Source organism: Panulirus ornatus, chromosome 12 (genome assembly GCF_036320965.1).
Source record: "Panulirus ornatus isolate Po-2019 chromosome 12, ASM3632096v1, whole genome shotgun sequence".
NCBI lineage: Eukaryota > Metazoa > Arthropoda > Malacostraca > Decapoda > Palinuridae > Panulirus > Panulirus ornatus.
Genome location: NC_092235.1, coordinates 2049113 through 2065142, shown reverse-complemented (window position 1 = coordinate 2065142; position 16030 = coordinate 2049113).

Here is a 16030-nt window from a genome sequence, read left to right as displayed (position 1 = left end):
AACAGAAAGCCATTGAAGACGTGGATTGGGTCAGGCGAAGTTACACAGACTAACAAGATAGTCCTATAATCAATGATCCTGTATCAGCACTGAACTCGAAATACGTCAGAACGACAATTTCAACCCAGGGCTGGAGGGCCAATTGATGATATTCTCACGTCTTGCTCAACCAAGTAACCTCGGTTAGACCTTGTTTATATTTAAATATAGTAAAGCTAATATAGTGAAGCTTCATGATTCTATTTATATGTAAGTTGCAATGTAGTTTGTATGTATGTATATATATATATATATATATATATATATATATATATATATATATATATATATATATATATATATATATATATGTTTCTTTTTTTTCAATAATGGATGGAACTTGGCTCCTAAGGTGATTTTGTTGTTGGAGTGGGACCTCCAGCCATTCTGTCCACCTTTTCCCTTTCTAGACATGTGGTGGTGCATTGGGTAGTGTGGCAACCTTCGTCTTCATCTTTTTGGGTGCAGGCTTCGTGTCCTCAACCTCAACATCATTTTCTATCGTGTCCTCACTCTGCACATCATGCTGTACCGTGTCCTCAACCTAGCCACCATCGAGGTCTCTTCGTTGGTCGTGTACAGCTTTTCTTCTCCATATCCTCAAACAAGTCAGTAAAGTAAGGAGGCAAACACCAAGTGCTGCAAGGTTTGCTTCTTTGCTGCACCCGACATAGCCATCTGGGTGTAGCTATCTACCCGGGCTGGTGGGTCAGCCAGCATAGCTACACGCTCACTCGGTACCTGGGCTGGTGGACGAGCAGCCTTCCTTTCTTCCATGGCTACAGTCTGCCTAACGACCTGGGGTTGTGGAGCAGCCATCCTTACTACCACCCAGGTTGGTTGGGCAGCCTTCTTTCGTTTCTTTGCTACACCCTTCTGGTTGGGCTGGTTGGGCAAAATTCTTTTTCCTCTTCTTCGATACAACCTGCCAACCGAATTCGTCTGCTGGTGGGTCCGTTTCTTTCATGGATACAACCTCTGTAGCCACTTGGGCTGGCCGGTCAACCTTCGGTTGTAGGTAAAAGTATATATATAGAATAATGTGGTTATCATCAGCAGCCAGAGGCCATTCCTCCCTCCTTGCCTGCAGAGTTCTTGATTTTCTGGAAAGTTCTACGAGATTCTGGTAACATAAATACCATTGAGAGGACGTTGTTAGGGGACAGTCAGGTTCAGTTTAGAGTTGGTTGTGGGATGGTTCTTTTACTGTGTCGTATCAGCCAGATGGGTATTTCTTTTCACAATTTTCTTCAAAGTTTGTTTTCTAGAAGTATAATCTAGAACACTATTTTTCATATGTTTATCATTTTTCTTGTTATAGTTTCATTAACATCAATAGTTTTGTTATTGTTGACTTTCAGATATTTGATGTTATGTTTGTGATTCCCGTGGAAGCGTCTGACATCTTGCTAGAAGACTTTCTGGTCACAATATTTCTGCACTGTGGAGTTGATCGTATTCTTTTATTGCAGGTTTTGTTATTATCTTGCTTTACATTAAGGTCTACTGGAGGTTTTCCCAATGCTGGTTGAACATATGTCCAGCAACAGGAGATGGCGTAAGATACAGTATTGATGAAACTTATCTATCTATATACCTATCTAAATATCGCTCTATCAATCTATCAATCTAACTATCTATCTATCTATATATCTATCTTTATCTGAAAGTCAACAATAATGAAATCATTGATATATGAAGTATAACAACGTCCTCTCAATAGCAATTATCTCACCAGAATCTTCTAGAACCTTCCAGAAAACTATGAACTCTGCAGGCAAGGAGGGAGGAATGGTCTCTGGCTATTGATAAAACCATATTATTCCATATATATGTTTATATATACATATTTATGTATATATATGAATATATAACATACAGAATAATGCGTCCATTATCGGTATCGAAGAAAACTGAAAAGATGAGGTCCCACCGAGATTCGAACTCGGATTGCTGGATCCAGAGTCCAGAGTGCTAACCCTTACACCATGGGACCTGATAAGAAAAGATGTGATTTCATCTAAATGTTTTACATATAATCAACCAGAGGCCATTCCTCCCTCCCTGCCTGCAGGGTTCAAGGTTTTCTAGAAGGTTCTCGAAGATTCTGGTAAGATCATTACCTTTGAGAGGTCGTCGTTAGGTGACAGTCAGGTTCACTCTATGGTTGGTGTTTGTAGTTGGTTGTCCGAGGATGTTGTTATACTTGATCAATTTTGTAATTGTTGACTTTCAGGTAGGAAGTACTCATTTACGATGCATCCTTGTACTCACAACAACCTTATGAGTCACTTCAAGATTTATCTGCACTACAACTTTATCTTCACTACACCATTAAGGTTGAAGTCAATGGTCACATTCACTACAATCTCAACACGACTGGTCTTATACCTAACTCATATTATCACTACATCCATGTACATGTATTTCTTGCAGAATAACGCAGATATCAATGATTTCTGTGAAAGTTGACATATACAGCCTTACGTATCTATCGATCTATCTAATACCTGTTTTTACCTATCTATATATCTATCTATCTATCTATCTATCTATCTTTCTAAATGAGAAAGTCAACAACAATATCATTAATGATCGTATAACTACGTCCTCTCAATGGCAGTTCCTACCTAGAATCTTCGAGAACCTTCTAGAAAACCTTGAACCCTGCAGGCAGGGAGGGAGGAATGGCCTCTGGTTGATTATATGTAAAACATTTAGATGAAATCACATCTTTACTTATCAGGTCCCATGGTGTAAGGGTTAGCACTCTGGACTTTGGATCCAGCAATCCGAGTTCGAATCTCGTTGGGACCTCACCTTTTCAGTTTTCTTAGAAACTGATGATAGAACTGAGCCATAGATTTTACCTTCGATGGACATATATTTCTTACGTCCCACCATTTTATTTAAGTATGAAGATCTCACGGCAGAGAGGAAACATGAGATATTCAAAATTAAAAGCCGCAATTGCCCTCATGGTAATGTTCGACATGTTTGCAGACAGATGACACAGACATGTGAGAAGTTAGACAAATATGGACGTTCCTGGTTGCTGTATAGCCTGGGTTTATTATCACTTGTAACGAAGGAGAAATGTTGCACATTATTCCACATCTTTTTATTTAGGCTAGGCTACGCTAGGATGACTAGGGTCCATAACGTAACAGAGCTAGGAAATGCATCATATCGGATCTGTATTTGTGCAAAATGGCACAAGTTTGTGGAAGTGATTTACGCAATGCCGGAGAGAATCCACCTCCACCAGAAATAATGTCTCAGACCATACAATATCTGCTGTTGGACGAGCAGGGGACATTAGACCAATATATTCCTGTAGTTTACTGCTCTTCCCAAACACGCAGCAAGACATTCGTAAAAGCGTTAAACTGAACTTTTCCATCGGTTTTCATATCTTTAATTACTTACACCAGTTCCAACATATGGAAAAAATCATTTGAGAAATCAGAAATTATTTGCCTTTAAAAAGCATTTTGATCGATCGTACCAAATATTCAATTATTTCTGTACCCGACAAAATATTCAGTCACTCCTATATCCAACATTTTTCCTGCTGGCTGGTGCCGTTAAAGTCATATGGTAATTTACCGCAATTAGATTATAGATATATTCATCTATATGGAATGGCTCAGCGTGAAGAAACATATATATTTTCACTAAATCCTCCTCTTCACTACACTCCCATCTTCACTACATAGTTCTAACACAACATCTTGACTACACCATTGTATGACCACATTATCATATCATTGTGTTCTTATCTTCACCACAGCCTCGGCAAAATTGATGTTTTCTTTACACATCAGGGTAGATGGCCATCTTTATGATGACAGAGAACACACATAACATATTAAACCACTTATCTTTAGTAACTTTAATCTAATTTCTGCTGATAAAAACGAATTATAATGACAATCCTTGTGTTCTGTGACGGGACATTGTACGGGTGAAGGAAATGTTGTGAGGCACATGTATTAAACTATTGAGAAATAAACTTAACTGTATTAAAGTATTGACTTCACTATATTAGACTTCTCTATATTAAACTATGCTAGGATATGATCAGTTCCCAGGTTATATAAGGCGGGAGCTGGGACCGAGAGCATCATTTGAGCTGTGACCTCTGTCGAGTGAACATCTCTGCTCCGCCTTGCAAGCTCCCTCAACCTTTCCTCGAACACTTCAATATAATAATGGTCACCAAGGAAGTAGGACGATCCTCCTTTGTCCAGGAGATGGAATTTGAATATGTCCATGTATTTGACATGGGCTATGGCTGTGTGGACATGGAAGTGGAATACCCAGACGTGGAAGTGATGGATGGAGTGGAATTTGGCTGTGTGGATATGGAGGTGGAATACCCAGACGTTGAAGAGATGGATGGAGTGGAATTGGTGGAATACCCTGACGTGGAAGTCATGGATGGAGTGGAATTTGGCTGTATGGATATGGAGGTGGAATACCCAGAAGTGGAATTGGAGGAAATGGAATATGGGTGAAGCTGGTATGAACGCCATATGGATTTGGTGAAGGTTGACCTCGTAATGTGTTGACGTAAAATAGGTCAACCACTGTGACCATGTGGCGGGGAGGGCCACATCCACCAACCACGAAGCGAGCCCCACCACGGAGAAGTATCCTGGCTGCATCCACGTACGAGAACCACCGCGGGATTGCCGTCATCCAGTAACCCTGCTATGCTTCCTACAAGAAGGCACTTCTCTCCGACGTGACACCACTTTCCGTCAACGGTCGCTGTGCAAAAGTGAAACCTCACCGTCCCACTGATGCTGACCAAGTGACCTCGCCCACTCAAGTGGCACTGCAGCCCACACGCCCTACCAGACCCACCATCCATGAGGAAATGCAGCCCACCCCACTTGTCAGGCCCACCTTCAGGGAGACATGGCAGGTCTCAAGACCTGTCAGACCCACAGACCGACTTGGTCCCCTAACACATGTCAAGCCCAGCGTTCTAGACCGACTGGGGCCAATAACACATGACATGTCCTACGGACAGACCGACTGCACTCCGCACCACGTACGGGCGTTAAAAGGCGTGTCGAGATGACACACGCTCCCCGTGACAAAAGATTCAGTTGGTGAGGAACCGGAGTTCTTTCTTCCTGCTGGTGCTGCAGGAGAACACGGCTCTAGAGTGGACACTGGAGGTGTGTTTGTGTTTGTGTTTGGGTTATCACTGAGGAACCAACACCATGACAACTTTAGTTTCGCCCAGCCAAGGATTACGTTAATCTAGCGGAAGTCTGGCTTTCTCCCAGTAGTGGATGGCACATAATATCTACGTAGGGACGTTGAAAAACAAAGAAAGAAAAAAAATGGGAACATTATCCCGCCCAAAAAAAAATACATAGATTTACGGGGATAATTTCCTTCGTCTTCAAAGAAAAAATGAAACTCTTCCGACGCTACCGTGCCTTCCATAAAGCAACCCTCAAAGAAATCACTTTCTACACAATGCGCAAGGATTCGGTTAGCCAATCTTCATATAGCTGGGGCTATTCTTCCATCTGATTGATTCATTTTTCAAGATTAAGGAAAGTTATAATAAAAATATTGTATTGAGTTTCTCCGTTGGCGTCAGGGTAAACACCCATCCCCCCCGAAGCTTGGTTACCTTTCCGTGGTGGGGGGGACTTCATGGATTGGGCAGTAGCAACCATCGTTGGTTGCTTCTGTTCAATCCATGAACGAAAAACCAAGCATCTTGAACGTAATTGTCGTATAAATTCACTTGGTGTCAAAACTGACGCGAAAGTGGTTGTTTCAATTTTGTCAGAGATGTTTGTGCGTCTCGGCCTGATGGCGGGAGTCGGTTTGGCAACCGTCCCAGAAGTAGCAACAGTGAGGCCCAGCAGCTGTCCCTAATACTGTGGAAGGCACTCATGTAAGGTGTGCAGTGAGGCGCACCAGTAACAAGGGAAACGGACAACCAAAACAGCAATCTTGATCATCAGGAGGCTATCTAATGCTCAGAGTAGATAAGGACGATTATTGTATGGCTTCGCTCAGAGGATGAAAATCTTTACCGTGAAAATCAACAAGTCAAATAACTAGTAGTTAGTGGTAGTGAAGTGGAATTACCGTATTTCTGTGGTCTTAATAGTAAAACGAAACTTTTCGTTTTCTCCATCAATCTAGAGGTGTTGTAGACCACCATCCTTAAGGTTGTAAGGTAATGGTAACTACAAGGTTATGACCTCAGCAAATTTGTGATGGAAAGTGCAGGAAATGTGGTAATGTATATAATATAAATTATATAGTTGTATAATAAATGTGTATTAAAATTTTGTCTTCTCTGTTCCCGTTCATTAATTCAAATACAGGTAAGTTTTCTCTCTAACGAGGTGGGATAAGCTACGTGCACTCGGCTTGTAAATGTGGTGACTTTCCCTTCATTACCACAATGGTGTGCTGAACTGAAGATGTAGAATTCCGTAGATGAAGCTAATATAGGAAATCAATCTACATCAAAAACTGAATGTATGCATCTTTTGATGGACATAAAACAAACGGACGGAGGGGCACACTGGAGCAAATGAATTTCAATATCACCACTTAAAGTAGGCCTTTCAACCAGTTGTGGCTTTAAAGCAAACTTTTTCTAGCCAAGGTTTAGTTAGCCCCTAAACTAATCTCCACGACCTTACCTTAAGAAATATTTTCAGAAGGTACTGTCTGAACATATTTCTAAGGTAAGGTCATTTAGGTTTGGTTTAGATGCTACCCTAACCTAGACTAGAAAAAGTTTCCTTTGCTTCAGAGCCTCAACTACGTAGACGGGCTACTGTTGATATTAAACAGTAACAGAAAGGTGATAAAACTGAGATGAAATGAATAAAAATATAGAATGGGTCAGTTAAAAGTTGAAGTATTTGCTAAATACAATTTTTGACAGATGCAAATGCATCCTAAAGTCAGTCACTTAAATCACTGAATCACTGAATATTGTTTTTATTGTTGGAACTAGTTACAGGAAGTAAAAATATCAAGCTTAAAGGGATGCCATTACAATAACTTTGTATACCTGTATAGGATCTCTTAAACTTCTTTTCCCTAAAGCTGAATGGCTTTAAGTAGTTTAACCTGCTCTCTGAATTTGTTTCTCAGTCCAGTAATCATCTTTGGAGATTACCTCAGTAATATCTCCATTCAATGTCTTCCTTTTCAAATTAGTTGACGACCACAGCAGTACAATATCCAAGCTGGGATGGCTATGTTTTGGGAAGGCGAGAGGTCAGGTTATGCAAGAATGTTAGAAATGGCTTCCATCAATTTCCAACCTATCTATTCTAAAAATTTTGGGTTATTAGAACTTAGAGATTTATGAGTAGATAATACAATATAGTTATCTTGGCAAGATATCCAACATGAGATTATAGTCATAATAACAATATAGTCACAAGGCCAATATATAGTCACCGGAATATTATATTTATCATGATAATGTATCACTTATGACAAAATATGCATGATTAAAAATGACAATATAGCACCTACAAAAAATATCACATTGCTAATATAGCCAAGGTGACGTTACATAGATAGATAGATAGATAGATAGATAGATAGTTTATTAACCACAACAAGATAAGATTGACATTAAGCATACATAAATACAATTAAACGTTAAATCTAAAGGAACAATAATCACTAAATCCACTTTTAATGTTGATAATGTAGTCCACAGAATATTATCTTAAAGTTATTTAATCATACATTTCTAATATCTTAAAAATTATTTCACAACATGTATCATAGGGAAAATCAGGTGCAAAAAGGTCCTCTAATCTTATGAAGTTATATATATGTCTGATGTTCTGTGTCAAAGAACAATTTTCAATCATATGCCTCTCAGTTTGTACACCTCCACCACAAATACACACACCTTCTTCAAAAGGTATGCGGCCACGTCCCCTTCTATTCCAGCGACCTGTTTCAACACTTAAACTGTGGCCGCTTACACGGAAGCGCGTAAATGCAATGCGGTTGGACTCTGGTATCAGATGTTTTTTAGTGTATACGTCATGTATAGACAAACCTGGGTTGAGCTCTTTACATATGATACACCTTGAGGAGCTGGAATTTTCAGTTGCGTTATGTACATTTTTGATTAAGGAAGTTAGGTCAGGAGGGCGGTTATCAATGAAATTTTGAATATATTTCCCCATGTGTGTATTGGTTATAACACGGATGGAAAGTGTTAGGAGATCATCTGGCATATCTGATCTTTGGGATCACATACTGCTGAAAAACTTGTGCTGCTTAAACTTAATCAAATCTGGGAGTGAAGGATATCCAGCTTCCGCATAGCATACCGAATTTGATGTAGTCTTCCTGACCCTTAGTAGTTGTTTTATGGCCCAATTGTACAGTTTAATAACAGGTTTGATATCAGCACTTACCCAAGACTCGCATCCATACAGTAAGGACGACATCATGGCAGCATCAAGGACTCGTCGTTTAACAATAAATGGGATGTCGTTATTCTTCTTGAGGAATGATACATACTTTAACACATGGGACAATTTTCTTTTAGCGTGAGTCCGTACAGCCGAGGACACAGAGCCGTCACAGGTGAAGGGTGACCCCAGGTAGACATAGTTCACGCAGTGTTCTACGACTAAATCGTTCATCTGAAACGGTTCCTTATCTCTCTCATTGCCGTTAATTACAAAAAAATTAGTTTTAGAGCAGTTGATCACCATGCCAAACTCTTCACAAAATTGATGTAATATTTCTAACTTTTTTACTATATTCTGTCCACTAGTTGATAACAACACAGTGTCATCCATAAGAACCATAACATGTAACCACTCTATGAATTGCTCAGGTTGACATCTTTCTTTCATGAGGCGAATGAGTTCATTGACAAATATTATGAACAATAAACAAGATGTAGGTGATCTCTGCCTAACCCCACGCGTAGCTGTTACCACAGCCCCTCCCACCAGGCTCTCCGTAACACGATACATGGCCTTCAACGCCGCTTACATCACCGCGCCACACCCATTATGCCGCAACACTGTAAACAACTTCTGCCTCGGGACTAAGTCATAAGCTTTGGAAAAGTCAATAAAGGTTATAAATAATTTAACTTTCTTACGTGTGGCCGTGTCAGAAAGAATACGAAGTGTAACAACAATATGTTTGATACAGCTACGCTGCTTCTGTGATCCAGCCTCTTCCCTGTAAGGTTTGAACCACAGGGTTAACCGCCGGCACAGAACCATATCATACAGTTTGGCTAAAGTGTTAATTACACTTATACCTCGGTAATTACTTGGGTCTTTTCTTAAACACTGTAAAGACTTTGGCTCTCATCCATGAGTGAGGGTAAATGCCTGGTAAGAAAATGCTATTAAACAAAGTAGCCAAACTGCACAACCACTGAACTGGCAACAAAGAGAATACGCCAGGGGGAACTCCGTCAAGCCCGCTGGCTTTATCAGGCTTCATCTTCCTGGACTGTTCGTGTATCTCTGCAGGTGTAATTGGCTCATCAAGGATAGGAATAGTGACGTCAGTTGTCTCGTTGTTTCCGTCAATGTCTGTCTCATTATTAGAGTTCAGTACTGTCTCGAAGTGTGTCTTAAAATCCTGGTCACTGGGACACGAGCTATCCTGGCAATCATCCATACTGAAATCACCCTTCCAATTAATTGCTCTCCACACTCGAGCGTCATCTGCATCATTCAGTAATCTTTCCCATCTGCCTAAACTGGTATTGTTAACTGTTGATTCATCCTGTCGCACACTACTCTGTGCACAAGCATATACCATGTTGGATAAATCCTGCACAATATTGTCTATATCCAAATTATCTTCCAATGGATCTATATGAGGGATATTTTCTACAAACAGATCTTTTCTTATACTGCTGAACTTGATAGGTTTCTTACATAGTCTCATTTACTGGCTTCACCTTGAAGAACGGCATGATCTCCCAACATTTCTGCCCTGGCCAGCAGGCTGGTAAGGTCCACACCTTTACAGGCAATACACACACACACACACACAAATATATATATATATATATATATATATATATATATATATATATATATATATATATATATATATATATATATATACAAACTTCCAACAGCCAGGATCGAATCCGGGACCCCTGTGGAACAGGCGGAGAAAGACCGGTGTAGCCACTTTTGCTCACCAACGTGAGACGAAGGGTATTCGAGTACATAGTATTCGAATAGTTATTTTTCTATTAGGGGCGATCATAGCCTAGCGGTAGCGTTCCCGCCTGTTGCACAGGGGTTCCGGGTTCGATCCTGGCTGTTGGAGGTTTGTATGTTTCATGAAAGTGCGCGTTCGTATGCACTTAGTTCGTATATATATATTTGCATATATGTATATATTCCTATGCGTCCACGAGGAAAGTGGAACACGATAAGTTCCCAAGAGGACTTTCGTGTAATAATGGCATGCAAGTATGAAAGATAGAATATGAAAGACAAAGACAGTGGCCAAGTGTAATGTGTTCTGTGTCCTTGATAACCATTTGATGTGACTCCTTCAGATAAGGTCCAAAATGCCAGTTGTGAAGATGTACAAAGGATAATAGAACGATGTACGTACGTACGCACGTAGTGTGAGTATCTTGACTGATAGAAAGTATTGAAAGCGGCAGGAAGTAGTGAGATATTGTATTGTGCTTCGTACAAGACTGGCGGGCGACTCCGTCCTTCGTGCTGTGCCACACACAGTCTGGTGATTGTCGGGATGTGTAGCCATAATGTTTGATGTTATGACCATTAGTGATGCATCATGTGATGTTTACTATCACAACATCGGCTTCTTCCTCCTCCTCCAGGAGAGTGGCAATCAGGTGGCGGTTATTGTGGTAGCCCGGCACGTGCAATTGTAAGATTTCAAGCAATATTGAGAAAATGAGACACATTATAAAGAGTTCCATAATTTCTCTAATTCTTCCCCAAATTCATGTGGACCTGCAACACTGAAAATGTTGAAATACCGCTGGTGCAGAGGGAGGGAGAGGCAGGCCTGGGATGATAGTGAGGCTTTGTAGGAGAGAAAGGCTCGGGATGAGAGAGGCTGAACACAAGATGTTTGGCCGGAGAATGAGGCTTTGAAGGAGAGAGAGGTTTGGGATGAGGGTTGGGTTGTACCAGAGAGAGAGGCTTGGGATGAGGGTTGGGTTGTACCAGAGAGAGAGAGGCTTTGGATAAGGGTTGGGTTGTACCAGAGAGAGAGGCTTGGGATGAGGGTTGGGTTGTACCAGAGAGAGAGGCTTAGGATGAGGGTTGGGTTGTACCAGAGAGAGAGGCTTGGGATGAGGGTTGGGTTGTACCAGAGAGAGAGGCTTAGGATGAGGGTTGGGTTGTACCAGAGAGAGAGGCTTGGGATGAGGGTTGGGTTGTACCAGAGAGAGAGAGGCTTGGGATGAGGGTTGGGTTGTACCAGAGAGAGAGAGGCTTGGGATGAGGGTTGGGTTGTACCAGAGAGAGAGAGGCTTGGGATGAGGGAGTCTGAACATGAGATAGGTTTGTGAGGAATGAACATTTGAAAGAGAGAGAGACTTTATGTGAGAAAGGCAGAACAGGCGGAGGAGGCTTGGGATGTGAAAAAGGCTATAAATGAGAGAGGCTTGGGATGAGAATGACGCTGTGAATGAGACATAAACTTATGATAAGAGGAGCTGGACACAAGGAAGGGGTTGAGGAAACGTAAGGCTGTGAAGGGGAGAGAGGTTAGCTGTGAGAAAGGCTGGACACGAGAGAAACGCTTGGGATGAGAGTTAGGATGGATACGAGAGAGACATCGGATGAGAGAGACTGTAAAGGAGAGATAGCCTTCGGATGAGAGAGACTGGACACGAGAGGAAGGTTTAGGGCGACAGCAAGAGTTGATACGAGAGATAAGCTAAGGATGAAGCCAGGCCAGGCGCGAGAAAGGCTTGGAGTTACATAGATACACAGAACACACAGCCAGGAGGTCTGGCCTTAACACTACTTAACAAAATGTATTGCCATAACAGCAGTAGAAGAAACGGAGCGCAAAGCAAAGGTTCCCTCCCCATCCTCCACTCCCTCCGGCAACACTCAGCACGGAAAACAGGTAGAAAAAATACCTTGCAGGATTGATATGGCGGAAGGAAATGTTTACATGAAAGTCATAAGGTAGAATGAACATGAATATGTTCATGCATCCATCACCAAGGACATGCATCCCTTCACTTTCAGTCATAAAGACAACAGTAAGGATATATCTATGCTCCAGCCTCCCGACTTACCATGACTATATTATTCCTAATGTTGAAGAATGATATTATAAATCTTACTTACTCTCACAAAGCAGGTGACATGGGTTAATCAATGTTGGTATGTTACCTGGCCAGGGAGAGATCACTGGTTGAGAAGGTAGCATGATATACCACTGCGTTATGATCATAACTGATTAACTGAATTATTCCATACTGGAGAGAGAGAGAGAGAGAGAGAGAGAGAGAGAGAGAGAGAGAGAGAGAGAGAGAGAGAGAGAGAGAGAGAGAGAGAGAGAGAGAGAGAGAAGCTGGACACGAGAGAGAGGCTTTAGATGTGAAAAAGTCTGTGAAGGAAATAGAGGCTTATTGTAAGACACCGTGACGGAGAAAGATAATTGTCATGAGAGTTAGGGTGGACTCGAGAGAGAGAAGCTTGGGACGAGAGTCAGGCAGGACAGGAGAGAGAGGCTTGGGACGAGAGTCAGGCAGGACAGGAGAGAGAGGCTTGGGATGAGAGTCAGGCTGGACAGGAGAGAGAGGCTTGGGACGGGAGTCAGGCTGGACAGGAGAGAGAGGCTTGGGACGGGAGTCAGGCAGGACTGGAGAGAGGCGCTTGGGATGAGACATGCTGGATATGGGATAGACCTCTGGGATAAGAGTTAGGCTGGACATGAGAGGGAGGCCCGGGATGAGAGTGAGGCTTTGAAGGATAGAGAGGCTTGGGATGAGAGAAGCTGGACATGAGGGTCGCTTGGGATGAGAATGATGCTGTGAATGAGACATAATCTTATGATAAGAGAAGCTGGACACAAGGAAGAGGTTGAGGAAACGTACGGCTGTGAAGGAGAGAGAGGTTTGCTGTGAGAAAGGCTGGACACGAGAGAAACGCTTGGGATGAGAGTTAGGATGGATACGAGAGAGAGACATCGGATGAGAGAGACTGTGAAGGAGAGATAGCCTTCGGATGAGAGAGACTGTGAAGGAGAGATAGCCTTCGGATGAGAGAGACTGTGAAGGAGAGATAGCCTTCGGATGAGAGAGACTGGACACGAGAGGAAGGTTTAGGGCGACAGCAAGAGTTGATACGAGAGATAAGCTAAGATGTGTATGAGGAGTTTTCCTCCTCTTGCATATCACACATGGATAACGGCCATTGTCAAGTTTTGTGTAAACTGATTTGAATGTGACGCGTCAGACGACCCTTGACAGAGCCATCTAGCGGGGATCCGAAAAAACATTTGTGCGTTCGTTTGTTAGTTGATCAAATCACACCTCGAGGCAGCCACTTTCCTGTCTTTCGTTTATAGTCTTTGATATTTAGCAAAACAAAATTCGTCATATTCTCCAGGTATGTTCTCCAGGTATTTAATTTACAAACACAATTAAAGAATGGAGAAAGTCGAAAAGTAAGTAATACATAGTTTATCAGCTACGCGGCTAAACTATATAATTTTTGACAATAACATGAACCTAACGTACTTTTGTAAGCTAATTTCAAAATATGTGTTTTCAGGAGAAATTATAAGAAAGTATTTAAGATTACGAAAAATGAAATAATGCTTTAAATAGAGACTAACCTTTACTTTGTGCAAGTTAGGCCGGCCTGCTGTGACGTAGCCTCGTCGCTTACCAAAATTTCTGGATCTTTTTGCTTGGTTAACTGTATATATATATATATATATATATATATATATATATATATATATATATATATATATATATGTATATATATATATATATATATATATTTTTTTTTTATACCTCGTCGCTGTCTCCCGCGTTTGCGAGGTAGCGCAAGGAAACAGACGAAAGAAATGGCCCAACCCCCCCCATACACATGTACATACACACGTCCACACACGCAAATATACATACCTACACAGCTTTCCATGGTTTACCCCGGACGCTTCACATGCCTTGATTCAATCCACTGACAGCACGTCAACCCCTGTATACCACATCGCTCCAATTCACTCTATTCCTTGCCCTCCTTTCACCCTCCTGCATGTTCAGGCCCCGATCACACAAAATCCTTTTCACTCCATCTTTCCACCTCCAATTTGGTCTCCCTCTTCTCCTCGTTCCCTCCACCTCCGACACATATATCCTCTTGGTCAATCTTTCCTCACTCATTCTCTCCATGTGCCCAAACCATTTCAAAACACCCTCTTCTGCTCTCTCAACCACGCTCTTTTTATTTCCACACATCTCTCTTACCCTTACGTTACTTACTCGATCAAACCACCTCACACCACACATTGTCCTCAAACATCTCATTTCCAGCACATCCATCCTCCTGCGCACAACTCTATCCATAGCCCACGCCTCGCAACCATACAACATTGTTGGAACCACTATTCCTTCAAACATACCCATTTTTGCTTTCCGGGATAATGTTCTCGACTTCCACACATTTTTCAAGGCTCCCAGAATTTTCGCCCCCTCCCCCACCCTATGATCCACTTCCGCTTCCATGGTTCCATCCGCTGACAGATCCACTCCCAGATATCTAAAACACTTCACTTCCTCCAGTTTTTCTCCATTCAAACTCACCTCCCAATTGACTTGACCCTCAACCCTACTGTACCTAATAACCTTGCTCTTATTCACATTTACTCTTAACTTTCTTCTTCCACACACTTTACCAAACTCCGTCACCAGCTTCTGCAGTTTCTCACATGAATCCGCCACCAGCGCTGTATTTTTTATACGCTAATTTTAAGATATGCCTTTTGGGGGAAATTATAATAAAGTACTAGAAATTATAAAAGAAAATATATAAGGCTCTTAAATTGATGGTAATATTGCTTTTATTTTAGTAAAGCATTTCCCCCATTCCCTCCCACAAGTCTTATTTGTGTTTATATTTTTGCGTGTTAACTCTTCTTTTTGTGTTTACAGTGAGGCAAGTGAGTGTTTACCATGTTTACAGTGAGGCAAGTGAGTGTTTACCATATCTACAGTGAGGCAAGTGAGTGTTTACCATGTTTACAGTGAGGCAAGTGAGTGTTGACCATGTTTACAGGGAGGCAAGTGAGTGCTGACCATGTTTACAGCGAGGCAAATGAGCGTCTAACATGTTTACAGTGAGGCATGTGAGTGTTGACCGAGTTTACAGTGAGGCAAATGAGCGTTTAACATGTTTACAGAGAGGCAAGTGAGTGCTGACCATGTTTACAGTGAGGCAAAAGAGCGTTTAACATGTTTACAGTGAAGCAAAAGAGCGTTTAACATGTTTACAGTGAGGCAAGTGAGTGCTGGCCATGTTTACAGTGAGGCAAATGAGCGTTTAACATGTTTACAATGAGGCAAATGATCGTCTAACATGTTTACAGTGAGGCAAGTGAGTGCTGACCATGTTTACAGTGAGGCAAGTGAGTGCTGACCATGTTTACAGTGAGGCAAGTGAGTGCTGACCATGTTTACAGTGAGGCAAGTGAGTGCTGACCATGTTTACAGTGAGGCAAGTGAGTGCTGACCATGTTTACAGTGAGGCATGTTCAAATAACATATCAGCTTTTACATTTTCAAACAACAGATCAGCTCTTACGTGTTCAAACAACAGATCAGCTCTTACGTGTTCAAACAACAGATCAGCTCTTACATGTTCAAACAACAGATCAGATCTTACGTGTTCAAACAACAGGTCAGATCTTACGTGTTTTAACAACAGATCTGATCTTACGTGTTCAAACAACAGATCAG